This window comes from Magnolia sinica, chromosome 8 (genome assembly GCF_029962835.1).
Source record: "Magnolia sinica isolate HGM2019 chromosome 8, MsV1, whole genome shotgun sequence".
Taxonomy (NCBI): Eukaryota; Viridiplantae; Streptophyta; class Magnoliopsida; order Magnoliales; family Magnoliaceae; genus Magnolia; species Magnolia sinica.
In genome coordinates this window covers 31,528,795-31,536,986 of record NC_080580.1, presented here as the reverse complement: position 1 = coordinate 31,536,986, position 8,192 = coordinate 31,528,795, and the positions used below count along the sequence as shown (strand labels likewise).

Genomic DNA, 8,192 nt, shown 5'->3' with positions numbered 1-8,192 from the left:
CAAAACTTTCTATTAATCCATACCGGGGTGCCAAAAATTGGTGTAAACGCTTGGCACTGCTCCTCATTGTATGCATGGGATGATCAATATTCCTATTCACAGAGAGTTCCACATACAAAAGCAGCGAGCATTATTTGTGATCCCGAACACAGATTTTCCTTTGCTCTTGGTAGTGTGGGGCCCACGGAGATATCATGAAAAATCCACTCCGTCCATCTCTTTTGAAATACCATTTCTCCCTGCCAAGTTGACCACACCACAGATAACTCTTGTATTTAATGCAAACCTAGCTTATTATTTGGTGCCGTCTGCTTGAGGGTTAGATCTGCCTAATTATTTTGCACATCCCTTAAAATGACAGAGAGAAGGGATGGACGGCATGGATAAATGGATACATCACGGTGGGCCCACCCAAAGATCTGCCCATTCTTGGCCAGAGACGGGCGGGAGGAGGACACAATACGTGTCTGATCCAATCCGCGCGTCCTTCCCAACTCAACTGCAAATGGATTGAATCATCCGGCGGTGAAATTGCAGCCAAACAATGTATATTAAAAAAGTAACTCTATCCACCCTTGAAAATTCCACTCCCGATGCATTTCACACTGTAATCCATGTCTTATCTAAGGGGGGCGTAGTAGGCCACCTTTATCATATATTCAGTATTCTATATCCACTCTGTCCATCCGTTTTTATAGCCCGCTTTACGACACGCTCTCAAAAATTAAGCATATCTAAATTTTAGGTGGACCATTCCACAAGAAACAGTGATGATTGAACACTTACCATTAAAAAATTCCAAAACACCACTGTAAGAAGATCCATAATGTTTATTTATCATCCAACTCATTGATAAGGTCAACTTAGGACACTATGAAGGGAAAATACAAAAATTACCTTAATTCAAAACTTTTGTGGCCTACAAAATGTTTTTAATGGTCATTCATAACTTTTTCAGTAGTGTGGTCCACCAGAGATTTGATATATGCATAAGTCCTGGGGCATGTTTGGGAGTGTGGATTTGGAACCCCTGGATTTGAAATCCTCCTATTGTGTTTGGCACCCTAGTTTGGGAATCAACTTTAATTCTATAGTAGCTATGCGAGTATATTTAGGGGGGTTTGAATTTAATTACTAAATCAACCTTGATGGCTCTAATTAGTGACATATATAGTGTTTGACACAATGGTCGTAGTAAGCCAACTGAAATATATGCTTTGTCTGAAAATGATGAAATTCCAAGTCTCGGATGGGCCACAAGCTCAAGATCATGTCCAAGTGACTAAACACCGATTTTAACTATTGATTTACATGGACAATGTTTGGACGGTGCTGATCATCATATTAAATTTATTACTAGTGACGCTATTGATAATCCAATTGTTTTTGGATATCATTAGTGGACCATGTGTCTAATAGAATAATAGTATGGTGACACACATGTTACACATGCAACTATTGAAATGATTTTATGTCTAATCCAAGCTCTCAATATGGATTGCAAACCCCCTCTTTGAGAGTATTTGAAACCCCTTGGATTTGAAGCCCCCTGTTACAATATGCTACCAAACAGCTGGGGAATTGAAAACCCCTTCAAATCCCCCTAAATACATGGTGCCTAACCACCCCTTAGGATAAGGTCATTAAATGAACTGAAAATATGAATGAGCTGCATGGTATGAAATTCATTCATCAAGGTAGGCCCAAACAATAGTAAGGATAACACCCACTAAGTTGTTACCCGGCAACAGCTAATTCCCTCCCGAGGTAACAACTTAGTGGGTGTTACCCTTACAATGGGGCCAATTTGATTATATGTTTCATATCCACCATGTCCATTCGTATTTTCAACACATTTTAGAATGTGATCATAAACATTAAGCTCACACAAATCTCAGGTGGACCATGCCCGATAAGAAATGGTGGTGATTGAACGCTCAACATTAAACCTTTCCAAGGCCCACTGGATCATAAACAATGATGATTGAATGTTCAGCATTAAAACTTTCTAAGGCCCATTATAAGAAGAATCGTAATATTTATTTGTGATCCAACCCATTGGTAAGGCCAACCAGGGCCGGATGAAGGAAAACGTACAAAGATTAGCTTGTTCCAAAACTTTTCTAGCACACAAAAAGGTTCACCACCTTTTCTAATGCCATGGTCCACTCGAGATTTGTATCTGCTTAATTTCTGGGATAACACATCTTAAATGAGCTGAAAAAATGAATGGGCTGCAGGTATATGAAACGCATTTATAAAGGTGGGCAACACAGGGTAAGGGTAACGGAAGTGGATTGGCTGGTGTACAAGATGTTTAAAGGAGATCAAAGTTACATAAGCCTAAAAATGATGTATTTATCATATCTATACCGTCCATTCATTTGGATAGATCATTTTATATCTTGATCCTCAAAATGAGTAATTTTGAAGGCTCAATTAGACCACACAAATAGCAGGGGACAATGATTCTCACTGTTAAAACATTTATAAGACCCATTGTAACGTTCAATTTCCATCTAATCTGTTCATAAGGTCACAAAGATCTGAATGAAGGGAAAAAAACAAATATCATATTAGTCCAAAGTTTCTGTGACCCCAAAAAGATTTCAATGGCAGGCTGTTAATCCTCCACTACTTTTTACAGCGTGGTCCAATTGATTTTTTTATTATCTCTTATTTTTAGGCTCAAGCCTTATGAAGAGCTCACAAAGTGGATGGACAGTTTAGATATAACCCATGCATCATGATGGGACCCACAGAACTTGGTGACGTCAACACACCATCCACATCGGTGGTGTGTGGTACACCAGCCAATCCGCTTCCAAGGGTAACGCCCAGTGCGTAACACTACTATAAAAAAAAAGCAAACGAACTGCACTTTGTCATCAGTTTTTGCCCTTTCCTAAAATCCCTGCCTCAGAAATGGCGGGAACTCCATCATCGAATAAAGGGAAAGGAAATGGAGAGAGTGGAGATAAGGTACTCCGTGCTAGGAATGGAACTTCATCATCGAAGAAAGGGAAAGGAGATCCATTTCCAAAGCGAGGGAAGATCAAAACCATTATATTTAATGATTTCTTCGGAACGAACCCCAGATCAGCAGAATCTGAAGGAGGAGATGGAGAGAGCGAAGAAAGCGGCTCTGGCAGTGCTTGATCCACATCTGTTCATGGGCTATCGAGCTATGCGGAGGGGAAGATCAGGTGGAGAGGAAGCAGAGGGACTTATATTCGATCGCCTTCTATTTCCATAGATAGAATGATGGGTTCGTGGGTTTATCTTTTCTGTGGAAATTTCAGAGGCTACTATTGTTTTTTATCTTCAGATTCCAGGGAATTAGTTGTAGTGTTGTAGTTTCGGGGAATGAGTTGTAGTGTTGTAGTTTCAGGAATTGTCTTCTCTTCTTCTTCTTCTTCTTCTTCTTCTTTTCAAAGTTTCGGGGAATGAGTTGTAGTGTTGTAGTTTCAGGAATTGTTTTTTTTTTTTTTTTTCATGCTACGAAGGGATATTTGATGATTTCAGTGGATTTCTTCTGATACTTGGATTCCTGTCAGATTGTATGAAATTGATTTATTTTATTTTATTTTTGTTTTGTTTTCTTTTCTTTTCACACTATCGAAATGCGAGTTTTAGTGATATTTTGTTTAAAACTATGATTAAAGAGGAGAGAAAAATATTTGAAATCCAAGCAAAATAAAGGGATTGCAAAACTGACCAAAAATGAGGATTTGAAATTCCAAATTTGGAATCCCCTCGAATACCCCCTAAATCATTGGTCCCAAACGATCGGTGGCAATGCTTTAAATCTTTTTTTTTTTCAAAATGACGATTTTGCCCTCTCTCTCACTCTCTCTTTCTCTCTCTCTCTCTCCACATGAAAACCCATCTCCCATTTCCAATGTGTTCTTGCTTTGGCGCGAGCTTGAATGGCGGATTCTTTTTCGACTTACTTGATTTTCAAGCCGTCCTGGGGTGTTTTGGATTACACCCAAAAAGGGGATTTGATTAAGATCATTGCTTTGCTTTGGTCGAGAACGGGTATGGCCCCCCTGGCTCAGGCTAAGCGGTCCATCCACGCCTATATAGATCCATCGAAATTCCGTTACCTGTCGGATTGAGATGTAGATCAGATCGACAACCGACATAGGGCGTCAGAAAACCAGATGCGTTACGATGTTTCTGCCAGTGAATCTTTTGTAGAAGGAATGGTGACAGGGAAATTATTGAATTTTAAGATTGGTTTGGTCAAGCAGAGCAAGATTCTCCCATTCGATCTTGTAGGGACACTTATAATCTGATTTGGATTTCTTGTAAACAAGACAGAATTTTTGAAATCATTATTAAATGTTATGAAAAACAAAAAAAAAGAGGCTCTGAGGACGTGAGTTTGATTCCTAGATTAATCGATTCAATGGCTGTGCATGACCAATGTTCATATTTAAATACGAAGAACCTGATCGGGAGCCCATCATACGCTGAACCGGATGGATTGGAGAGATTGCAATTTGGTCATTTTCAATTTTGAAATTCAATGCGGTTCACCCAAACTCATTCTTAAGTTTTTATAATTTGATCATATTTTCAATTTTGCAATTCGATATAGTTCACCCAATTGCTTATAATTCAACAGCGCATCCAAATCATGCCCTTGTTTCCCTCATCTGCATCTCAAAGTGTCATTTTTGTAGGCTCATAAATAGCATTCCCATATTACCTACATTTAAAGTACAAACTCTTGGAAAAGCTGCAGAAGCAAATCCTTAATCTAAATCAAATAGTCGAAAGATAATGCAAATAAGCAATTACAAACATAAAGAATATATGAATTTTTATGTGAAAAAATTCTTATGAAAAAATTCATATCACAAAGTGACAACGGTCACTATAAGGAATGAGTTACAAAAGAATAGAAGAACTTACAGATAAGAGAACACTTATTTTCTCCTCTCTGAATCTTAGAAATGTTTTAGCCCTGATTAGTATATCATAATCCCGTAATTACACACACACACACACACACACATAACACCCGGAATAGGAAACTGCGTAATTACATAAAATCGCGCATGTCATCAATTGAGTAGACCTCGATCGATCGAGCTTCACATGTTCGATCAACCAAACATACTTAAAACTGTCCAAAGAATTTACAAGTATTTTTTCGAATTCTGCCAATCGATCGACCTAAGAGTTTGATCGATCGAGACTTTCCAAAACTGTCCAGCGACCAATCTTCATAATTTGGGGTTCACTCAATTGATTTACTAGGGTGGTCGATCGATCGATCTCCTGTTGCATGTACAGATTAGAGATATTTCACAACAATCTCCACTATGGCTTCAATCATCATGAATTATAATTCAATTTGTAATCGTCTCCATCATAGCTTCACCATCATTGTCGCTTTTCGTGCACTCCTCGTCATCATCCTTTCACCATACTTGGGGAAGTCGAACAGAATCGAAACTTCTATATGGGAACCACCTTTGTAAGCATGTCCAACGGATTTTCGCTCCTGTGGATCTTCTTGAGAGTAATACTACATTCTTCAAACACCCGTCAGATAAAATGATGATGAGCATCAATATGTTTAGTCATAGAATAGTAAATCGAATTCTTCGCTAAATTGATCGTGCTTCGATTTCACAATTAACCAACACAATCTCCTACTAAAGCCCGAGCTTATTCATCATTCTTCTCAACTAAACACTTTCTTTGAATGCTTCTGTCACCGCCATATACTGAGTTTCTGTTGTGGAAAAAGTAACTACAGACTGAAGCTTCGATATCCAACTCTGACTACTCCATCCGCTAATATAAACGAGTAGCTGGAAGTCAACATCTTGTTATCCACATTCCTTGCATAATCTGAATCCACATAATCTACTATTTTTCTCTCTTATTTCTAAAATGTCAAGATGCAATTTGTTATATCTCTTAGATAACGAAGTAACTATTTCACAGCCTCCCATTGTTGCTTGCCAAGGTTTGATATAAATCTATTCATAACACCAATGCATGTGAAATATCTGGTGTCATAGAGATTATGACATACATCAAATTGCTAACCGTGCTCGAATTGGACACACGAGACATATCATACTTTTCTTCATCTGTAATAGGACATTGCTTTGAAGAAAGCTGAAAGAGAGTTGCATGGGGTATGGTAACTGGCTTAGCCTTGTCCATCTTGAACTTGAGTAACACCTTCTCAATATATTCAACCTGAGATAATTCCAGCATGCTCCTCTCATTGTCTCTGTGTATATCAATATCAAGAATCTTCTTTGCAACCTCTCAGACTTTTCATTTCAAATGTCCCTGATAATTAAGTCATTAATATATTGATTTCAATATATTAAAACCTTCAGGACATGATTAAAACTGGCAAATTTGCATCCAATTGCCCTGAGAGCTATCAGAGAGATCTAATTCTTCTGTAGGTCAGGAACATGTCTCACATCTGACAGAATGTGTTCCATCCCATCAAAAATCCTGATGCGCATCGATCTAATTCCAACGACCTTACAGGCAACATCGTTGCCCACAAATACTTGCCCACCATCACCCTCGTTGTATGTGGTGAACCAATCATAATGCAAGGTCATGTGGTATGACGCGCCCGTATCTAAAATCCACTTATCGCTAAGATGGATGGATTTATATGTGGTCAGAACATCACTAGTACTCACATCTTCACTCGATTCCACTGTGTTGGCTTCATTTGGCACTTCATCTACTTTATCTCCCTTTTAGGCTTTAGGATTTCAACAATCGTTCTTTATATGCTCCTGTCTTCCACAGCTCCAACACTTCATATTTTCCTTACCCTTAGACTTGGAATATGAACGCGACGAGTTTCGCTTCTCTTGCTTAGATTTCATTTCCCTAGCTACCAACGCATCCATGGAGGAACCCATGTTGTTGTCATTCTTTCTCAACATCTTCGACTAAAGGGCGGACAGTCTCAACATCAATGGTCCCTTTACCATGGCACATACTATCTACGAAGCTTTCGTATGACTCTGGAAGAGAGCTCAATAGAATTAGGACTTTCCTCGTCCATCTTCACTTCCACACTTGTTAGCTTCCAAAGTAACTAATTAAAAGTACAAAGGTGGTCATTAGGATTTGACCCTTCCACCATCATCAGACTGTAGAATTGTTTCTTCAGATATAGCCGAATTGACAAGGGTTTTGTCATATACAAGTTATCTAATTTCTTCTAACGTCCTGCGGTAGTCTTTTGATCATGGACATTGTAAAAGACGTCATCCACCAAACAAAGTTAGATTGAGATTTCGCCATCTCATTCAGATCTTCCCACTATTTGTCTTTCATAGACTGTATGTGTCTCAACACCAAGGAGTGCATGTTGCAACCCTTGCTGAACTAGAAGGCCTATCATCTTCACCTTTCATAGTTTAAAGTTGTTTTTACCAGTGAATTTCTTCTCGTTTCATAGTTCATGTTTGATCTTTTCATTAACATGATTCAGATCTAAATTTGAATCCTAAAGTTAGCTCTGATACCACATGTTGGGAAAATCACGGAAGCAATCATTGAATTCAAATCAAATAGTTAAAAGATAAACACAAACATGTAATAAAAAAAAAGAAGCAAATAACACATGAGTTTTTACGTGGAAAAATCCTCACGGGAAAAAATATGGCATAAAGCAACAACGATCACTATGAAGAACGCGTTATAAGAAAATATAAGAACTTATAGATAAAAAAAAAATCTCATTTTCTCATCTCCGAACTCTAGAAATATTTTAACCCCGATTAGTATCACCTAATCCTGCAATTACACCCATATGCATAGCATAACACCCAGAATAGGAAACTGATCACATAATTACGCAAAATCATGTGCATCGTCTATTGAAGCACCAATCAATCAACATCGATCAATCGAGCCTCACATGTACGATCAATTGAACAAGTTCAAAATTGTCCAAAGAGTTTGTAAGTATTTTTTAAATTATGCCGATAGATCAACCCCAAAAGTTCGATCGATCGAGATTATCCAAAACTGGCCAACCACCAATCGTATAATTTGGGGTTCACTCTATTGATCGATCAGGGTGGTCGATCGATCGATCCCTTGTTACATGTACAATCTCACAACACAATGTTGTACCTTGTAATCTTTATTTTAAACCCTATGTCCGAGTTCACAAGAGC

The 8,192-nt window shown here is 38.3% G+C and overlaps 1 long non-coding RNA gene across 1 annotated transcript; it reads left to right on the top strand.

The window, feature by feature from the left end:
- Positions 1 to 2,926: 2,926 nt before the first annotated feature.
- On the top strand, positions 2,927 to 3,568 carry LOC131253941 (uncharacterized). The gene is made up of 2 exons (XR_009175373.1): positions 2,927 to 3,396; positions 3,472 to 3,568. It is a non-coding gene; the product is annotated as an uncharacterized LOC131253941 (long non-coding RNA).
- Positions 3,569 to 8,192: the final 4,624 nt, after the last annotated feature.